Raw genomic sequence first — 21,476 nt, forward strand, 5'->3', positions numbered from 1 at the left:
ACAGAGCCCCAGGTTCGGCACTGGAATTAGTTATTCTAACAGAGTTTAGGACTTCTTAGCCAGATTTTAATTTTCAGGATATCAATCACAAGCTTCAAAGGGAGACACACTCAACAATCCATGCTCAGATAACACCAACACTGGGAGCATGAGCGTTGCGATGGGGAAAATGCCAGCTCACACGTTTATGTCCTCCTCCCCGCCCTAGACTCTTCCCCTCCAGGAGATGGAGGATGGCAGGAGAGCAGCAGAGATGTTTGCTTTTAATAATTGAGATAAGTCAGGTCATTATGTGGACTTTAACTGTGGGTATCGAAGAGTTAATGAGTGAGATGTATGATCAATTAGATCCCACAGGTCGCTTCACACGACTGCCACCCTGCAGCTCACACCACGTACAGCCAGGAGTGCGAGGGCCGGGTTGGGAAGCTGATTTACTACCCCTCCCTCACTCCTGCCCTGTCCCATGCAAGTGGGTACTGCCAGCGGTGGATTCTCCTGGTCAGCAAAGCAAAGGATGAAAAGGACACAGGTAGCCTGTCTATTGTTCAGTGATGTCCCCAGGCCAGTACAACAGGCTCTGTAAAAACTCTGCACCATTAAATACCGAGCATTTTCAGGGATGGGCTTTCTCCCACCTCCCTGGGCAAATAGTACAAACTTCAAGATCTTGCCCCTGAGATACTCAGTTCTCTCCCTTTCCCCTCATTAAAAGCAGAAGATTAACAGCTTTAATTACAATTATTTTCTTTACATTAGGATATGTTGTTTCATGGGAACCATACTCAGAGTCCTAGGAGTGTCTTTCCACTCCTGTGATATGGTTTCCATGACTTCTTTGCATAGGTCTCACTTACTCAACTTTATTTTATCGTCTTCCAGCTTGCTATAATTAAAAATAATTCCCCGTAGTAAAAACTTAATATAAAAATGTACATTTCAAATGTGAGATGAAATTGAAAAAACAGTATCCCCCCACCGCACTCAAAGCAGAGCAGCACTAAGCGAGACGATGCACGTGCCAGTGCCCGACTGCGCCCACGATGACCGGAGTGACAATGTACCGGGGGTGCCGGTGCTCCGGCGGAGAGCCGGTGGCTGTTGGAGAGGAGCGGGGTCCACAGCCAGCAGCCTGCCCAGCTGCTCCCGCCAGCAACAGCTCGTTAGTCATTAACGTGGGAAGAGCAACGGAGCCTGGAGAGGCTCAGCGCGTCGGTGTGCCGCACACCTTCCTGTGCACGGGGTGCCGCAGCCCAGGTGGAGTGGCACGTCCTGCAAAGGGAAAGCCATTAGCTTGGCTCTGGCCAGACACAAGCCTTATCTAACCACCACCAAAGCTTCATCAACAACGACTCTTGCTGCCTGTGCAGCCAAGAAGCCCCACACAACTTAAGAAGAGAGTGGGCAGGTGGTGTTTTTTAAGCAAGAAGAAACTAACTTCTAATCACTGTCTGGGAATCCTGTCTTCATTCTCAAGCCTTTCCGTCTTGCTCTCATTACAGAGAAGGGTCTGCAAGCTCATCTCAGGGAAGTACCTGCCCTGATGGTTAAAAGAGCTCTCCAGCATCAAGAAGGACACAGGGTTGGAGATATTTTGGTGGTGTTGCTAAAAGTTGGGGATATTCTGGAGCATCACTTGACTCCAGAAGCTTAGGGCTGGTGAGGAGAAGCCCAGTGATGTTGTGTTTCTCAAGGAAGCCAGGAGAGCTAACAGCATGACCAGCTTCAGACACAGAGGGTAAATAAAGGAGCTGTTAAGCAACAGTAGGTTGTGGACTGGGAGGGAAGAAGAGAGTCTGCAAGAGGCACGGGCTGGGGAGCACCCGGCAGAGCTGCTCGGCACGGAGCTGCATGGAGCTGCCCTGCAGCGGGGCCAGGATGGCGGGAAGTAAATGGGGAGAAAAAGAACATTTCCTGGTGTCAGATTTAGCTGGAAGGGAGCCTGCCTTGAATTGACTTCACATGGTACAAAGCAGCAACGCTCAAAAACAGATTGAAAAATTTGTTCTACTAAAGGCCAGCGCTTCATGTGATGAAGTTACAAGATGGATGTATTTTATTTTGCAACGGCTGCTTTTATGTGGTGCTCTTGGCACGGTGTCTGGTCCTCTCCTCAGAGGAGGCTCTAATCCTCGTCCCTGGTTACATCTCCACCTATCCACTGGTGGTAGGGGAATGGTGCAAACTGGATCCCCCACCCCAGGCAGCCCTCAGCAGAGCGAACCAGGCCAGCCCTCTTCTCTCTACAGATGAAAACAGGCACACAAGGGGAATCTGAAGCAAACAGGACCCGGTATACCAAGCAGAGAGCCTGGCTTCCAAGTCCCTCTCGCTTGAGATGCAGAAGCATGCTTCCAGCCCAGGTCCACTTATGTACAGCTTGACATAAGCCCAATTGACCCGCGAGGTCTCTGAGATGAGGCAGCCTCTTGTCATACGCCACAGTTAGAAAAGCTATCACTGGAGCCTCCCGCAGCCCTTTCATCATAGTAACAGCTCCAACAATAAGTTAAACCACGCTGGAAACACTATTGCCATGCAAGAGGCTCTGGAAAGAGCCGTGAGCGTGCCCCCAGCTTTCTAAAGACAGCCGAGGTCTCACTGCTGTGAAACCCCAGCAACGTCTCCAAACTGGGAAAGCGCAAGCTAAAAACCCAGAGAAGAGGAACCAAGGGCAGCCTGCAGCCAAGGCAAAGTGGGTCCTTGCAAATGGTCTGTTGCTCCAGCAAAGAATCCGGCCAAGTGGCCTCTCCCAGAAAACAGCCTGTGTGTGTCGGGGTTTGAGGTGGCACAAGCAGGACCGAGCTCCCCTGGGGCTGTGAGGGCAGCAGACTCCTGCCTGCAGGAAAAGCTCCTGGATGCAGGGATCTTTTTTTCCAGCCGTGAGTGCCTGCTTGGCTGGGTGGACACGCAAGACCTAGCACAGCAAACATCACCAAAAGCAAAGCCTGTCCAGGCTGGGCACCTTAGGTATGGTGAGAAAGGGAAGTGCAAGAGCCCAACCCCTCCTAGCCACAGCAAGAATTAAGGCAGAGTTTAAAATTGTGGCAGAAATGTTAAAACTCCTCTGGAACAAAGAAAGAACTCAGCTAACAGCCCTTATCACCCAGCGCTGCTTATCTCTGCTTCTCACTTGTTTCTTCTGGGATGGAAATAAATGGGCTGTATCAGGGAACAGCTCTATCTCCAGACAATGTAAGGAGTAGGAATGGCACAGCCTGTGCCAGGCCATGCAATGCCTCTGCTGCACTCCGTCATAACGGATTTGCATGCATTTGTGCACACATTAACATGCAAGATTTTGAATCCCTCAACAAGCAACTGTCTGCTCAGCTTGGATGAGGTGTGTAAACGCAAAGGGACAATTTCCTTCCTGGTTGTCTAAAGATATATATGGCAGCCTGACTTTTTTTGAACATTGTGCCATCATACAGATTGCAGTGAGGCTTTTGGGTCAGTCATCAGTCAGTAAATCAAAAGACTTCTTGGTAACGGGAGAGGCTGAGGATTTGGGGCAGCTCATGTGACCCCTGAGTCTCTTTACATGGGCATCTTAATATCATTGCCTGTTATCTCCTCCCCTCATTTGAGAGCTAATGAGGCATCTTCCCACCCTGAGTGAGCTCCAGATACATGGACCCGCTTCTTCAGACCCCACAGGCAGGGCAAACATTTATCTAAACAGAAAAATTAGCATAGTCCTTCACTGCCATAGGGAGAGCCCAGCAGCTCTTCTCCAATATGGGCACTGCTCTCCGATTTCACAGGCGGGGAAGCTGAGGCACAGGAGTACCCACAGGCAACACCCAGCCATGGCTTCCCCATCAAGCCACTGAACTCCATCAGAGGAGCCACAAGCTTTTGTGCTCAAAACAGTTGGAGCTGAAGCTCTGCCTCCTTCTCCAAATTCTCCAACACTGAACCAAATGCTCCCAGTAACCCCAGCCAGCCACTGCTCATGGCCCCACATCCCATGGACCTTAGTGACAAAGCAGCATCTCTCTGGACAAAACATTTCTGCAACTGCACAGCTCTTTCAGTCACTTCAGCTGGAAACAAAACAAAACAAAACAAAACAAAACAAAACAAAACAACAAAACCCAAAACATCAGTGGGAATGAATTGCTAAGACTTTGTGTTACCTGGGTTGAAAAGGATGCTTAGTGAAAGCTTTTATCTGCTCAACAGTGGTGCAGGAGGCTAAAGGAGGTGAATTAGACAAAGGAATTTACAATAGCAGCAATTCAGATTCTGAGGACAAGGTGCCCTTGGTGGCCTGCATGGACAGCCAAGGGAAGGCAATGCTCACTTGACCCAAGATGCTGTAGGAACACTTGGCTTAAAAAATCAACATCAGGTGGTGTCAACAGAGCAGGTAGCACAGTAATTCCATGAAATCAAGGAAGAGACAAATAATCCAGCAAACAAACTACTCCTATAGATGCAACTCCTCCAGATCTCAGTGGCCATAGGGGAGCATGTGTAGCTACACGTCTCTGGAAGAGTCTGAAGTAGGTGGGGAAGCACTGAGAGGATGGAAGAGCTGTAAGTCAGACTCTTCTCCATTTTCCCTATACAGTTTCTCTTTTCTAGGCACTTGATTTGCTCGAGGCAAGTCAGATTTTCAGTGTTGCTGTATTTTTAATCCCCTCTGACCTCCACAGTGCCAACAACAGCAATTGAGAGGTATCTAGGGTGGCGTTGAAGCTTTTATTGCAAACTACATTTCCACTCCTGGAAGAATTCTCCTCTCTGGCTGAAGTTGTCCAAGCTTGGTCTCAGGCTGGAGACTAATTTTATTTTTAAGACTCTATAAAAATCCTTTACCATTGCAAAAGTTATTCTTGCTTAATTATGAAAAATAAGAAAAAAAAAAAAAAAAAAGAACTATCCCCAGTATTGCCAGTTGCAACCAAATATGAGCAAAAGGAGTCTCTAAGGATTTTCCAGTTGGTCTGTCTTCATGGTGAATCAGGACCATCAATTTGAGAAGTAGGTGGAACATCTGCCTGCAGGTCCTCACGGCCCCATCCCCAAACCACTGCGGCATGGCCTGGGGCAGCCTCCAGGCTGCTTCCAATTTTGCTCTCTGTGGTCTTAGGCACCACGTGGCAAGCAACAGCTGTCAGCACATGAGGCTGTGCTCCTCCCAGATGAGACCAAGATATTAGGACGAAACATGACACAATGTACAACACCCCAAATACCTCATCTGGGCTGTCTTGGTACCCTCTTAGGCAAACAAGGAACCAGGACCACAGCCCAAAACCAGACCTCTCAGCACAACTGCAAGATGAATTAAAACATAACCAACATTTCCAACCTGTGGCTAAATTACACCAGGGGAGCTGGGGTGCATCAAGGGCCATTTTGGGGAGCCCAGGTGCACACTAGTGCTCTGCAGTGAACACAGATCCCTACTTGGGCTCCAGTTTCTCCTCATGAACTGGGTAATAGCCCCAGGGTGCTTAAAAACCCTCCTGACCTGAACCACACTACCAGGCTGCTCCCATGAGTCCAACCCCTGACATGAACCATGAGAATTCCGATGCATAAAGTTGAAATGCTTAAATTAAGCGATATTATTAACTCCGCAGATCTCAGAACTCTCTATTTGAAGCTCTCAAGATGTTTTGCAGAAGACATGATATTTTTTTTTTCCATAATTGAGGTTAGACAGAGGCGGGCAAAATATTATACCCACGTGAGCTGCAGATCAAGCAAGGTGGATAGAGGGAAGAGGAAAAACAAAGTGCCATGAGTCCCTGCCTGTTGCCCAGCCATTCTACCAGGAGAAAAGGTGTCCAACAGGCTGCTCTATCACATCCAAGATGATGGAGGCAGCGTTCCAGCTCACAGGCTAACCACTCATCTCAACATATTCATGTTAGGGTTTTTTCCCCCCCCTTAAACCTCCAGCTCTTAGCATACAGAAATGGTAACTGTCACATATTTTTCCCCAGTCATGAAGAAGAAACGCAAACCACTAGTTTCCAAGTTGAAGAGAAGATCAGGCTCAATAACAGCAATGACAACCCTGAAGCTGGTGGGTAAACAACGCTGAAGCCAATCTCATGGTTTTGGAAGGCAGGGGGAGCCACAGGACGGACAGACCGAGGAGCTGTGGACAGCCGGGAGGGGTTTGGTGTCCCCCGTGGCAGGACAACCCCAAGCCCCCAAGAGCCCAGCGGGGTCCCTGGTCGGCAGGGCTGGATCAGGGGAGGCAGCGGAGGGAGCTGGCAGTGGCAAGACCCTCACCAAACTCCCTCTGGGCTGAGCTCAGCAGCACTCCCCACCTGAGAGCTGACATGCGCCTGTGCTGCAAAGCCCCTGACCTACCCCACAGGGGTTATCACGTCAGATTTTAATTATACCATTCAGTGGTTTTTCCACCTAACAAGACGCAGAGCTGTATCACAGGGGGATTCTTTCTGCTGCTTAACTGAAGGAAGAAAATTGCTTCCAAGCTTGGGGTTCTAGCAAGATTTAGGCACTTCCTCTGAATCCAAAACCAGTTCTCCACGAAGAAGCCTGTCTGGGTTCAGCATGTGGGTCCTCACTGTCTTCTCAAGTTTGAAATAACCATGGTTTCTTCACATGTACGATTTATCTTCCTGCCCCTCCCCTGTCCCCCAGACAATTCTGGGCTTGCAGCCCATCTCTCTAGCACCAGTCTCAGAGAGGGGCTAAGCCAAGCAGGTTCCCGGTCATCTGCCCCGGGGCTGGAACTGCTATTTTAAGGGACTTTACCAGTTTGCATTTGCAGCATGACAAACAGAAACCATGGGAAGAAGTAAACATGCTGCAATTTGAGCATCCCTCACGCCGTACATCCTAAAGGAAAAAACCTGGCTGATAGGCAAAATGCTCAGAGGGATGAGCTAGGTTGAAAACTGTAATTCTTTCAAAAGTTAAGGCTTAGGCAACATCCACTGAGACAGGCAATATAGACCCACTTGTGAAAGCAATCCTGCCAGCCTGATCTGTGTATGCATCGGCTAAGCCTGAGCAAGTCTGCCAAGAGCAAGTGCGCAAGGCTGGGTCATTTTGTTAAGCTGAATCTGGCTGGTAGAAAACACACAACAGGAGAAGATTAAAATACGAAGCAAAATATAATCTTGTTATATTTTGCTGCAGATAGTTTTACTTTACAAATCTTTATTGTGGGCTCAAGCTGGCACCCTTATAAATACAATGCAGTGATGTGATACATGTAAGTGCTCCCACAGTAAGTGAAATAATTGCTGAATAAAAATAAGTCTGATAAGTTACATGAGAAGAGAAATAAAACTAAAAGGATGACACTGCATCTGGTGTGAATAATTATTTTGGCATTATTCTGTCCAGTGCTAATCCTCAATGGCTCAAAAAGATTCAATCAGTGTTTAGCATCACCAAGGAACCATGAGTACAAAACAAAGAGTAAGTGGATTAAAATCTTTCTACAGTCACAGGTCATGTCTGCGTCACATCTGCTTAAAATGTTCCTTCAAGGAACAAGAAAAAAAAGGAAATTTGACTTGAAAAGATGCACTGAAAAACATAACCCCCAGGTTGCAGTTCTAGGTTGGTTTATAGTTAGACATTCTGGCATGGAAAAGAAAGATGTAGAAAGATTATTACTTTAAAACTCTCTATCCTCAGGAAGGCAAAACCACCACAATAAACATATGAACATTAATGTCCTCATTCACAACATCAGCCTGCACGCAGTCTACTCAGAAAATGCCCAGAGAACCCAGGCTTCCAGAAGCTGCATTTACCAGGGCAATAAAATTAACACTGAGAAATGAGGATTTTTTAATATTTCTTCCTATTTAGAGCCAGCTGAGCCTTCCTGATTATATTTTTAAAATGAAAAATCCATTACAGCGGCATCAGCGTTTCTCCCCGACTTCCTGCAGCTGCAGAAATGCAATTTAACAATTAGCCTTTTACATCCATAAACAACGAGAACAGCAAAGGCTGGGGAAAAAGCGCAGCCCCCTCGTAGATCACCCCCAACAGCACACTGAGCAAAGTTAGCACGCAGCTACGTGCACCACAGAACGCCGCTTATTCCTCCTCCTCCTCCTCTCTTCTAGTTTCTATCCCTCCTCAAAATCCACGACAACTTTGAAGCCGCCGGCAAAAGGTAGTTTCTTACCTGTTCCCACCGACAGCAATAGCACAGGAGGTAAAAATCCAGCGGGTCGCTCGGCCGTCCTAGCTGCGCCCGTTGCCTTTGGGCTGGTGGGCTGCTCCCAGGACCAGCCCCAGCACCGCAGTGCCATAAAGCATCCCGCGCCCTCCCGGCGCAGCCCACCGCCCCGCCACACCAGCTTTTGTCGGAGCCCTTTCAGAGGAGGCACGCACCGACCGCAGCGCATCTCCGGAGGAAACCCACCGTGGAGAAACGTGCCATCCCTGCCCCGCGTCTTAAGCTTTCGCTTAAATTGCCTCGCTCTGAAATCCAGCTCCGGAGGGTGCCCCCTCTCTCCGCTCCCAATCCCAACGAATCCAGCAGCTCCCCCCTCAACCTGCCTTTCACTAAATGACCCTTGGAGGTGGCAAGAGGATGTCCAATTTGCTCTCCGAGCGCAAGGCATTAACGAGGAGAGATGCAGCCCGTGGAGAATAATTGCCGGCGCGGGAGCAGCGCGCGGGGCTCTGCTGTTGCATTGCTCTCCTCTCCTGCATGCTAATGAGCAATGATGTCAGCAAGCCAAAGTCACCGCATCCGGACCGCGCACCGCGGCCCGGCCACCCTCCCATTTATTTACATGGAAATCAGCCCGCTCCTAGAAATCAATAAATCCTGCAGGCTGCTTAGGGAAAGGCAGAGAAAAAAAAAAAAAAAAAAAAAAAAAACAAACAAAAAAAAACACCCCACAACATCCTTCTCGCTGGCTCGCATGTGCACGTTTCAAAGAGTTGGCTCTGCACCAGCAGCCCAAATTGAATGGTGTGAAGACACTAATTATCCTTCCCCAACTATCATCTTATTTGATGCTGACCGAATCTCAACTTGCTGTCAAACTCAAGGCACTGCTTCTTAGGTACGCAGGCTATTAAAGCAATGATCTGCTGGCTCTGAGCAACGTATCATTTTTCTCCTGGCTTTCAATGCCCTCTTAATTATTTTCTGCAGTCATTTGCTATGATTCCCCACTGGTTTTAGATGCAGCATGTTTGTGCACCAGCAGGGCTAAATATTCTGGGGAATACAAGTTATTAGCGTGGCATTTTGGTTACCGCATATTTTAATATATTTTCCTTCATACAGCCCCGAGAGATGCACGATTCACACCTTTTATGTGTATCTCAGGTAAGTACTGCGAGCCCCAGGAATATGCCACCCCAACAGGGATGCTGAAACCTCCTTCCCCCATGTTCCCCTCCCCTCAGGAAAGAAAAGAACGCAGAGAAGGAGAAATGCTGCCAAATCTCTTCTGCTGCTCTTAAAGCCCGTTGCTTGGGAATTAAGTGGTCACAAATGAATCTCTGCTTCGTGTCAACTGGAGGAGAGCGTTTTGCATTTGCAAAAAGTGAGTGAAATTCAAAAACGCAGTTTTTGTAGGCTCAGAAAAATACCAAAAGCAAGTAAAACTTGCAGTGTTTTTTAACACGCTGCTGACTTTTAAGGGCCTGGCTCCAGATTTCAGAGCTCTTGATTTTGGCAATATTAGCTATGTTTATAGAACACAGAATGATGTAGAAACTACAGCTGTGAGTCTTTCTGCAGTCTCAGATGCCTTGAATTATTATTATTAGGGCTCATAAATTAGGTTTCATTATATGGAATCACACTCAAAATCTCAAGGGTGAGATCTTCAGCTGGGACAAACCAGCCCAGCTCCCCCTCAGAGCCGCCTCAGCTTACCCCGGCCAAGCAGGACAGACTGAGAACGTGCAGAGACCTCATCGGGCTCAGACAACTTCAGACAAAAGAAAGTACTCAGGGCTGTTGATGAAATATTTGAGCATTTACAGTTCCTTTTTCTTTTTTCTTTAAATTATTTCCCCCCTCCCCTCTTTTTTTTTTTTTTTTTTTTAAATAAATTTATAGCTGCAAGTCCAAGAGTTGAGCACTGACCCTGTTACCACGTCCATCCAGGTCGGACCTTCCTGTCACAGAGGAAGGAGCAGCAGCATCTTCACTTCTGCTGGGGATGGCCGCAGTGCCGAGGCGGGGCCCCTCCAAATCCTCTAGCTACACAGAGCAACAGAACTTGTAGGAAAAAACTCCTCTGACTGTTCAGCTTCCTAAACTGGCACGTTTTGCCCCTTCCAGCTTGCAGCGGCATTGTGGGCAGGCTGTCAGCTTGCCTCTCTATTGTTAATCTGCCCTGACCCCAAGATGATGTATTTTTCCACTGAAATTCAGAACATATTAATTACAATACAAAGGAAATGAGACAAAACTGTATTGGGCAAAAGTAAATAAAGAAGCCTGCTTATAAAATGATAATGTTGAGCAGAAATGCTGTAGAGCAGAAATTACCCATGTTTACTGTAACAGTCTTCCCTGGAAATGTATTGCTAAAAGCACTCAGCAGTGACTAGGGGCCACAACCAGCACAAAGAGTATGTACTGCTCCATACAGTATGTCTTGTAGGTGCTAATTTTCACCAAACACATAAGTAAAATGACTGACTTTATCTGCATTAACTTCCAAGGAGCAAAGGCTCTTTAGCTATAAACACTTGGGAGCAAAGTGTCTATTAGTGCTCCAAGTGCCACTTGAGCAGCACCACCAACCAACCCCACGCTCGGGGGAAAGGTTGGCTGGGCACGAGCCCAAGTGTCCAACCCCACTTCTTGTACAGCATGCTCTGTGTAACTCCACCTACAACAGCTTCGGTCACCCACCACCAGCCTGACATGATCCCATCACAGGGTGGATGGTGGTGTCATTCCCACACAACCAAGCATCCTACAGCAAAGGGGAGTTCTGCTTGGCTGTCTTGGCCAACCAGATCATCCTCAAGAAAGGGATCATACCAGAAATTGTGAACTTTTCAGTATAAGTTAATCCACAAAAATAGAATAGGAGTGAGAATCACCAGCTGATGTCAAAGATCATTAACACCAATACTTATAACATCTCAGCTGCATGCCTAACTATGAGCAGAAGAGCTTTGTTTCTCCAAACAGCAAGCATAATCATGATTGCTCCTGGCAGACTTCTTGTTCCAATACTTGCAAACCTAAACATCCACAAAATCCTATAAACAGGCTCTTCTGAGACAAGAAATCAGATCAGAAGCTGCCACGTTTGGACACACAACTGTCTTAGGCAAGCAGAAATGAGCCTTCTTGCTTTGAAAGCTTCCAGTTCATTGGCAACCACTCCATATTACCGTTACCTACTGCAAGGCTTATGAAAAGGTCATGTGTTCGAATAACTCCAGAAGGCACACAAGATTTCTTGACGGATTCTGCACATTACACAGGTGAAATGGGTGTTTCATTAAGCAGTAAGGAGAATACTGAGCCGGTGGAGCACATTATCAAAGGTCATGTGAAGGACTTGCACCATTATGAGGATGGATGCTGACAACTGCCAGCAATGAAGCAAAGAACCAGAAGTAAAATCTTAGCTACTGGAAAAAGAAAGATTGAGAGCAGGAAGCCCTCACTTAGGTGCAGAGGTGCGAGATGGACAACTCTGCTTGTAAATGTAGCCAATTTTTTTGCCCTTTGCTGCTAGTTTTAAAGACAAAGACACAAACCCAGTCAACTTTAAACTTTCTGCCATTTGCACAAACTCATCCCTATGGCGAATTTAACAAATCATTGTAAGAGCCCACGTTTCATAAATGCTGTATTTTATCACCTTGGTCTATTGATCGGATGTCAATCAATAGGGCTCCACATGACACTGCTGACTCTCCTGAAGACAACGAGCTACATGGCACGGCCACACGCAGCGACAGCAGACTGGTGTCCTCAAGGTCACAGGGCTACTAACCTGATGGATGTCAGATCTAGTTGCCTTTCTGAATTATTTAGTGAGCATCCTCTGCTGCAGCGTGCCTGGGCAGTGCACAGCACTGCTACCTCGGGATGTCACAGAGGCTCCAGCCTCCTCTGCCCCGAAATGCTGCCCATGGGGATGAAGGCTATCGCCTGTGCCACACACACCACGACCCTGCCTGGGATGAGTGGGATGGGAGGTCTCCCCCATCACCGAGCCCGTCCTGGCTCACAGCAGCAGGCACAATAACACAGTACTTTCCCACCGCTCTTTCTACCCACAGAAATGCAGAATTGGATACTCACAGTGGTTTTCTTCCCCTCCGTTCCCACACTCGCCCCTGTAATTTGAAGAGAAACCTCTGCTCGCTGATCTAGTGCTCCCGCCTCAGCACCAGTTTGGGCCGTGCCTAGCACGGTCCCCAGACTGGGGGACAACCAGAGCCCAATCAGGACAGGGACACCAGCAGGGCCATCCTCCCATGGCCATGGAGCAGTGATAAGCAGCAGAGCAAGAGGCTGGAGAGGGCATGGCTTTGTAAACACCGGAGGGGAAAGGCAAGGTGAGTGCAAGAAGCTGTCAGCAAGGAGCAGGGAAGGGAGAAAACCCTACGTGGCAGGGTCTGGCCTTGCTCCTCCTGACCAAATGTTTGGCTCTTCAGGAGGCACATGGGGATGTGCCCAAGGTATGGGGAATGCTCCTTGGAGAACCTGCATCCTGAAATAGAAGTCAGGACCTTAAATTAGGTTGAGCCTACTCTTCTTTTTTTTCTTTTTTTTTTTTTTTCTTCTTTTAAAGCAAGGGATGAGACCTTTCCCATACCTCTCAATGCCAGAAGCAGGAATGTCTTATCTCAAAGGAAAACTGGATGGAGAGAGGTGCAGAGAGACCAACATCATATGCAGACTATTAATCCCCAAAACTTGGCCTCCTCTGCTTTTGCTCGGGGCTGCCATTTGTACCTTCACGCGGCTGCTGCCTGAGACCGCGTGAGACAGACCCGCTCCTCCTGCTGTCACTGCTACTGCTTTCCACTCCTTTTCAGCAGAGCAATGGGTAAGGATCCGTGCTGTCAGTCTGCAAGGAGGAATTTAGTTTTTAAAACACCATCAAGCCCGGCAGCAGCTGACACAGAAGGGGAGGTACAGCCCATACGCACTGTGGCTGTTTCAGAGACAATTTTCTGTGTTTCCTACCAATTCACCCAGCGAGACAGGCCTGACCCTCGCCGGCATCCTCTGGTGCAGAGGCAGAGCCGGGCGGCGAGGCCGCAGCCGCGAGCACACCCTGTGCCGTCCGTGTCCTCTAGCAGCACCAAACCGCGCAAACACAGGGTGACGCCGCGGGAGGACCCGGCACACCGCGCTGGCACTCCCGAGCATCCCCCCCATGACGAGGCACCCCAAAAGGACCCTCACCCACCGACTGTCCCCACCCCACCACGCACCCCCAGCTCCCAGGCCGGCACCGCGCGCTCCGGTGCCACACGCAGAGCATGCCGCAGACGGCGTTTCAATCAATCACTGTATCTATTTCTCCCTTTTTTTTTTTTTTTTTTTTTTTTTTTTTATATATAATCACCTTAATGCAAGAAGCTTTAGGGAGATTAACAACAATAAGGCTTTTCATAGCCTCCGGCTTTAACTCAGCACTAATATGTTTTCTACCTTTGTATATTGAAATCAAATTTGTAACCAAATGTGAACAACAATCTGGATGCTCACAATGTGTTTGCTAGCCTGATAGTATTCTTATCTGAAGACTTTTTAATAGTGTCCTTTAATGATGTCTACAAAAGCCTCATTAAAGCACTGTTTCGTAATTTAGGCTAAATAAACTCAACACAGTTATTTTTTTAATGACATATTTTTCTTGGGGCCTTTCCACGAACAATAAAGCATTCACTGAAAATATGTTACGAAGGAAACACATAAATCTTCAGCTTATCTGGTGGTATGTTTTCCAAAGATCTAAACCTTTGATCAGCAACAAATTAATTTTCCATTTACACAAAATAGAAGATGTACTTCCAGGATAACCAACTAAACCTGCAAGTCTGCATTACCATGTGCCTTGGCAGCAGTGCAGGACTCCCTCACTGCTTGATGCTGTCAGGGTTGCTGTCACGTTAGATGATTTTTATTTTATTTTTTGGCTTCAACCCTGTCTAATAGGGTGTTTTGGGTCAGTGGTTATGCATTTATTGCTTTTGCTCACCAAGCTCCCCTCTGCACTAGCCATGAACCACTTGGTGTTCCCCCAGAAAAGCTCTGTATCCCCCAGGACCATGCTCGACCATCTCCGTGCTCGGAGGCAAGTCTCAACCCAGCCCAGAGTCCTGGCCAAGGGACACAAGTCTGGTTTTTACCTCCCTAAAGCAGACCATGCACACCTCCTCTGGCTGCTGGCAGGGTTTGGGTGCTTCCCTCACCCTGGCCGGGCACTGCGGGAGCCCCTGCTCCAAGTCAGGCACCACCAGCAGGTCCCGGAGCCACACAAACCTCCGTCCAAACTCCTCAGAAACCACCGATGCTTTAAGATGGCCATGTTTCTGCTCCCACCAAGGAGAGCCTGCTCTTTGCCAACTAAGAGAAAAGACCTATTTGCTGCTTGCTCCCAAGCTGTGCTAAACGCACAGGGAGGTGGTAAAGTCAGCGCTGTTTTGGATCCACCTGATTCTCCTGTAACGTGTCTGGGAGGAAATGATACACGTTGGGTCATGAACAGAAATGGGCTTTCATGATACCTTCAAGTCTTAAATTTCCCAGTGTATTTGCAAGGGGAGGGAGATTGGCTGTGGTCAGGAACGCACCTGGCTCCTCACCTCCTAACTGCTTAGTGGGAAGAAAGGTGCCAAAATAGGTTTTTATTTCATATCTGAGAGCATGAAGTAGACCTGGATGACATGAAAACAGCTAATGTGAGCAGATGGACTGGCACATGTCGTTCCAGTCCGCCCCGAACTCCATCCATTACAAGACTTCTACAATCCAGCTAATCTTGATTTTAAATTAAAAAAAAACCCGAACCTAGTAAAATTATGAAAAGTGGCACCTCAATTTAATCCTGGATGGTTTCCCAGCCCCGGTTCTCTTAGGATCATGGCCCCATGCCCTGCTGGGAGTGCACAGAGGGAGTCAATGTGCCTAAGGCGATGGTGAGGTTTGCAGCCTGGCTGTCCCACTGGCTGAAGCTGGATGGAGCTCTAGTGTCCCGAGACAGCCTGGCACTGCACACAAATGACATGAGATGTTTGCTATTCTTCCCTTTGTTTTAATTAGTAATAACAATTTGTTATCGTGGCTTGACATTTGTTCGTACTTAGGAATAAATTGCTTCCTTGGATGATATGCTGAGATTATGACGGGCTTTCTGTGTTTGTGTTGGTTTTAGTAGCTCATAACAAACCATGAAATTCATTACTCTTGCCACAAGCACCCATGAGATGTGCCAACCAGAGTGTGATTTATACACAGCTCAACTCATGGAAATGAAAAGGTTTTAATGTTGCCTGCAAGAAGTCAAGGCTTTGAAATTTTATACAGCAGAATTAAAAAAAAAAAAATAATCCCAGACGCAAACTACTGCATTGTTTTATCTGCCTAAGGAGCCTGAACGTTAAAGTCAGGGTAAAAATAATTCACTAAATATTAATTAAGTGTATAATTTGAACAGCCTTTTTAGTGATAAGCCTTCAGGCCTGCAAGTTACTTCACTCTCATTGTTTTTTAACTGCTCGGAAGAGGAAGATATTTAACAGCAAAACTTCTCTGCTACAATATAATTTGGCAAAACATTCCCACTGAAATAAATCACCAGGAAACAGCCTGTGCCTCACCACCCTTAATGAGAAAGGGCTGTCAGTCATACCCCAGTCCCATTTCTCCATGCCGTGTCAAGCCTCGTACATCAAACCCAATATACAAATCGCCAGCCCCATCAAGATCATTAGAGCCGCTCAGCCCGTCAGGGAAAGGTCAGCGCGTCGCTGGCTGACGGCTGCCTGCTCCAAACGCGGCATCAATCACAGCCCTCATCAAAGGCTTCACGGCGGCGAGAGCGTGCAGCTGGAAACCTGCACCCCCTCTTCGTCTAACATGCCATCCTCTAAACCCTCTTCCCTTATCGTAAAACATGGCCACGCTTTTATCTTACCGTGATCTGTAGGGAAATGCAACTAAACTGTCTGCCGTAGGAACGGGGAGGGGGGGGATCAGGATCTGTGGGGAAGGCTTGAGACTCTCTCAGGAGAGGGTCAGCCAGAAGCACAGCCCCTGGCTCCCAGCCCGTCCCCACTCTCCTGGACGGGTTCCGTGCAGGCAGCATCGCGGGAGCATCCCCAGCACAGATCCAGCCCCGCGCGCCTGGTGACAGTCTCTAGCGAAGGGTCGGAGCCACCCCGCAAGGAGATGCCGGTTGCTGCCATCATAGCCACGGTGAGGCAGGGCTCACAGGTGGCCCCAGCCAGGGGACTTCAGGGGTGTCCCCTGCACTTGCAGAGACACCGGCGTCACCGTGCTGGGCTGCTGCTGCCCTCCACCAGCCTGAGCCTCGGGCTGCTGCTCCCAGCCTGTGCGAGCCCACGAGGGCATCCTGCCCACAGGTCGAGCACCAGGAGGGGTGGAGAAACCCTGTCGCTCGCGATTAACGGGGGGGACACCAGCAATGTCGAATGTTATTGCTCCCGTCAGCCACTGCTCATTAAACACGCTGCAAACCACAGGCCATTTCTTCTTCTTTTTTCCCTACCATGCTGTGCTGCATGCAGCATTATCTTCAAAGGGCGAAGCAAACATGTTTGCTAAACATGAGCAGACTAAATACATCAGCCTTTTAAAAGCAATTATTGCTGCTAGAGATTCAGTGAGTCCCATTGTTTTGTGGTTCAGAAAGCATTTTGCCGGCTGGTTTGGAGTGGGCTGTTCTTCAAAGTGAGTGCCCTACAACAATGAGTAATGCCTCTCCAGTGAAATAAAAACCAGGTGGGCATCTAAAGGAGCAGTGCTTTCTTTTTGCTGGCATTTAACTTACAGTGTCTCCTTGCAACAAAAGAAGAGCAATTTGGGGGTCAGCTGAGCTATTGCCAGCGGTGGTACCGAAGGCAGGGTTGGCCAGGGTCCCACTGCAGAGGGGTGAGGACATTTCTGAAAAACAGTGGCTGTTCTTTGGCTTAGAGCAGGGAACCTTCCTGCAGTGTGCCTGGACTGGAGGGGATTGCTGTGACTAGTATTTAGACTGGTTGTACTGGTACAGGGCAAAACCCAAAATATAGAGGAAAAAGGCAATGAAGCGTGCACTGGACATCATCCTCTTCCTTCCATCCCAAACTGGTTGGGATGCTCCAGACCAGGATGCCTCACCTGGCTGAGATCCTTGGAAATATGGAGTTGCAGAGCCAGGGTAGCACTTCACATTTCTGTTGCCTTATTTCAGGGCAAACAGCTCAATCCTGAAAATTCCTTCTCTGTGCAAACCATGATTATTCCCTTGAACCAGTGTGGGGAAGTGGCGGGGGAGTGCAGTCAGGCTCCCTGCAGTACTAAGCACTTCAAACACGTTTCTCAAAAAGATGAGCAACCATGGATGGCCAAACAGACAGATGGGGGAAGAAGAAGGGAAGCTCATGATACCGGCGAGACTATTGTAATTAGTGTAATAAGCAGCAATCACAGCTCAACAGCTGCCTTCCCCTCTCTGGGCGTCTGATACATGCACCAGCACAAACCCATGGCCAAGAAGGATTTTGACAATTGCTGTACTCTGAACAGCTCTGTTTTGAAAGAAGCTTTGACTTTGGTAAACTTTTTATTCTATGTAAGACACAGAGGAGAGCACTTTCTTGCTTTCCCAGCCTCTCCACCTTCACCTGAGGAAGCAGCATCCTGTGCTTACAGAAGGGTCATGACATTGGGTTTAGTTTTGATGACAACTAGGATTTTGAACAGAACCCTGTCACCTGTAAGTTGAGACAAACCTGCCACACTCAACTTTCTAAAGTCGCTGGAGCCTTAGACATGAACCGTTCTACAGAAAATGACAAAAAACGGCAAATATAATTTATCATGAGCATATATCCATCCTCCTCTGACATGTACATGTCCAGCATCTTTCTCTGAAGCATCTCTAAGATAAATTCCTTCAAAACACACTTGTCCTCCTCCACACCAAGTCTGTAGCAAGTTGGCAGTGTGCATATAGCATGGAAAAATTGCTCTGTAGCTCACTAAAATCCAAAGCAGCCCTGGTTTACAAGAGGGGACTTCTTGACAGGAGAATATTTCAAAGGACTGGAAAGCAGATACAGTGACATAACGGGAGTGCAGTGATTTTTTTTTAATACCAATGGTTAATTGGTTTGGAAACATATTTAAAATGGGACCAGTGGGCCTGTGCCACCTGCACGGGAGCCTGGCGCCAGGCATGTCACTGTGCCACGGTGCCACCCTGCACTGCTCCTGGTTGTGGCCACAGCTCGGAACTGCCAACGTCAGGTGCGCTTGCTGCTCTGCTGCAGATTTGTGCCACGTGCTAGAAAATTCAAGTAAGCCTTCTCAAAATTTTGGGGAGCCGAGGACTAAGTTCTCCAGAACACCCTGTGGTACCTCAAACAACTGCTTGCCACTGCTTTTATTATTTTGGGGAACCCACTGCTAGGGAAAAGAGTGACCCGCTTTACCCATGTTGCTCCACCACCCTCACCTCTAACCACCAATTTTAGGGGTTGGATCATCATCTGCAGCCAGTATAGGGATTGCAAAGTCGCTTACGTGACAGGCTCTAGGCCCTAAACTGCAAAATACGCTGTGGCTTAGACCCAGACTAATTCTCAACTGTTTCTGGTGCTCGCACTCTAGGAGGGATTGCTCTTCTCTATTCCTTTCTGCCAGCCCTTGGTCTGACAGAGGTGGTCAAGGGAAGCAGTCAGATGCTCAGGGTATCTGGATGTTTTGGTAATAGTTAAGGATTCAGCTCCCTCTGATTTTTAGTGGGTGTTAGACACTGAGAAAGTAAGTGTCTAATGTGAAGATGTTTGGAGGTGTGAGTTCTAAGCTCTTCACACAAGAGACTGTTTCCTACAGTGCTTAAGAAAATGTGAGCATAGAGACAACAAATAACAACAATCTTGGAAAGCATAAAATGCTTATATCGAGGAAATTTAACCCCTCGGTGAAAGTCCTCAGTCAGGCTGGGCAGGAGAGCTAAGGAGTAACTGCAAACAAGCAGTGGCATCCTGGAACCAGGATGCCAACAAACACCGCACCAAAGGGTTAAAACCCATGATATATGACACCAGAATATTTATTTATTTTCCTAGTGCAAAGAAACACATTTGTACTTCCCTGACAAGCGGCATGTCGAAGCAGCAAGAGGAGCAAGAGCCGTTTGCTGTGACTGATCCTCCCCAGCTCCCTGGCCAGGACCCAGCTCCCCACGGGCATCAGCCGTGGGAGATCCCACGCAGTCCCCTTCCCCATCGGCCCAACTTAACGAGCAGTTATGCAGCTGAAAAGTAAGCAGCAAGTTAATCAAAGCTGTCTACGCGGTGTGCTACAAGGCATTGCCTGATGCAAAGTGACAAAACACGACACACCAGAGGCTGAGCCGCAGTGAGAAGCGTTCTGTGCCTGGCACCAGCCACGCAACTCTTGTGACTGTCATTGGGAGTGGCAGGGCTCCCTTCTCATGCACGGGGATGAAAAAGCTATCAGAAAGCAAAGAGCATGGGTACAGTTGAGCCTTTCACCTGCTGCTCTGCTGTAAGGCACCGGTGGAAATTAATGGGGCCTTCAAGTACATAAATGGATTGCAGAGACATCTGCAGTGAGTCTATTAGCTAATTAGTCAAGATTAGCATTTATTTTATCCAACAGGCATTCAGATAAAGGACATAGTTCTCCTGTATCTATATATGTCCCTTTTATACTCATTAGAAAGTAGGACAAAGTGCTCTCCCAGCGACAGTAATGCCAAGACAAACTTTCTCTCCAAGGGAGGTGTCCGCGGGCGCAGCCTGAGCTGGGCACATCACTTGCTGTGGCTAATGGCACAGGACAGGGCTGGCACCCTGGACATAGACCTTGGGCTCCAAAGCCCAAACCTGGCATACCTGTGCAACCAGTACAGCCTTTGGCATGAGCCCAGGGCCGCTCTCGGGCTCATACTACTGCTCCAGAGCAAGGTAGCCTAAAATCTCGCACAAGACCCTGTCTTGTCTCAAAGGAATACTTAATCCATCAGGCTGCTACTGCTTCAGACCTTCCACTTATGCTGTGGGAAGCCTAACGTCCTTTGCCACAATCCTGTATCTGAGGATGCAATGGCCAGCAAATATACATGTCAAGCTTCACTTAACAAACGTATGAAACACTTTAAATTTATAGCACCACGGTAATTTGATACCTTATATGCTGTTAATGAAGCAAGCATTGATATTAATACCATTTCATCATCAGTTCTAATCCTCCTGGCATCATTTCACACTCACAGATAACTGACCCCGTAACTCAGTACCTACAGTGCATGTTGGACAAGGCCCGCAGCCACAACTGATTTCCAGCACCCTAAGAACTCAATCTCTGCTAATCCCAGACCTTTCCAGCAACTCAGACTTGAGCAATCTAAAAAGGACACACATGAAGTCACTGAGGCTTATCTCTCTAATTGCCTGCCCATGAATCAGGGGTTTGGTGTCAGCTGCTTGCACTCATGTAAGACACGGCAGTCAGAAAAATCAGACCTAAAATATTTACTTTGAGCATTTTCAGAACTGTAAGTGAAACTGTTGAAATCCTGCTTACTACTGCAATTCCAAATGTAATGTTAGTTACGAGGAATACATCGGGGTAACAAAGCAAGTGTTCATGCCTTTCCTCTGCTGAAGCTCTTTCCAGGTCTATGGCTGTGTAACACAGACTCCAATTCTCTTGACAGCTTTCCTGCACTGCCCAGTGCCAACACAGTGAAAATGTTAATGAATACCGTCCCATAAATCTTTAATGCACATTTTCCTGCAAGTCCTGCTGTGATTAAATAGCCATCTCATTACACAGGCACGTCTTTATTTCATTTTTATCTTTGCACAGAATATCAAGAGTTGGAACTATACCCATGCGATCGAACTGCTGAAAACATCACTGCTTAAACCAACACCAGTGGGGCAAAATCCAAACACAAACTTCCAAGGAATGTAAAGAGAAATCTAACCCTGTCAGAGCAAATATTTAATCTTCGCTACCTCCTTCCAGGATTTGCAGAGAAAGAAGAAGCAGAGGGGACAAGCCAGCAATATACTTTCTTTTTGAGTGCTGTTACTTGTCTGGTTTTACTAGCTTTTTCCACTGTATTTGGAGGTCTCGGCCACAACGGGGTCCACAGCACATACCATCCAGATATGGGCATCCCTAGGTACCACTTGGGGCTGGCTCTGCTCTGACACCAACCCCTGAACAGTTGCAACAGGAGCAATGCTGCTCTCCCCCAGCCAAAATTTGGAAGATGTCCAGGAGCCGTTCAAGG

General features: G+C 47.8%; 1 protein-coding gene across 3 annotated transcripts in view; it reads right to left on the reverse strand.

Moving 5' to 3' along the window:
- Window positions 1-21,476, reverse strand: part of PRICKLE2 (prickle planar cell polarity protein 2) — a 108,655-nt gene that overhangs the window by 34,188 nt on the left and 52,991 nt on the right. Inside the window, exon 1 of one of the 3 annotated variants that reach the window (XM_032985652.2) lies at window positions 8,147-8,660. The exons of the other annotated variants lie outside the window; for them this stretch is intronic. The gene's annotated coding sequence lies outside the window, so the exon portion shown is untranslated. Of the gene's footprint in view, window positions 1-8,146; window positions 8,661-21,476 lie in introns of those variants that run through there. 3 annotated transcript variants of the gene reach the window in all.

This window comes from Tyto alba, unplaced genomic scaffold (assembly GCF_018691265.1).
Source record: "Tyto alba isolate M040663 unplaced genomic scaffold, T.alba_DEE_v4.0 Super-Scaffold_3, whole genome shotgun sequence".
NCBI classification, from domain to species: Eukaryota; Metazoa; Chordata; class Aves; order Strigiformes; family Tytonidae; genus Tyto; species Tyto alba.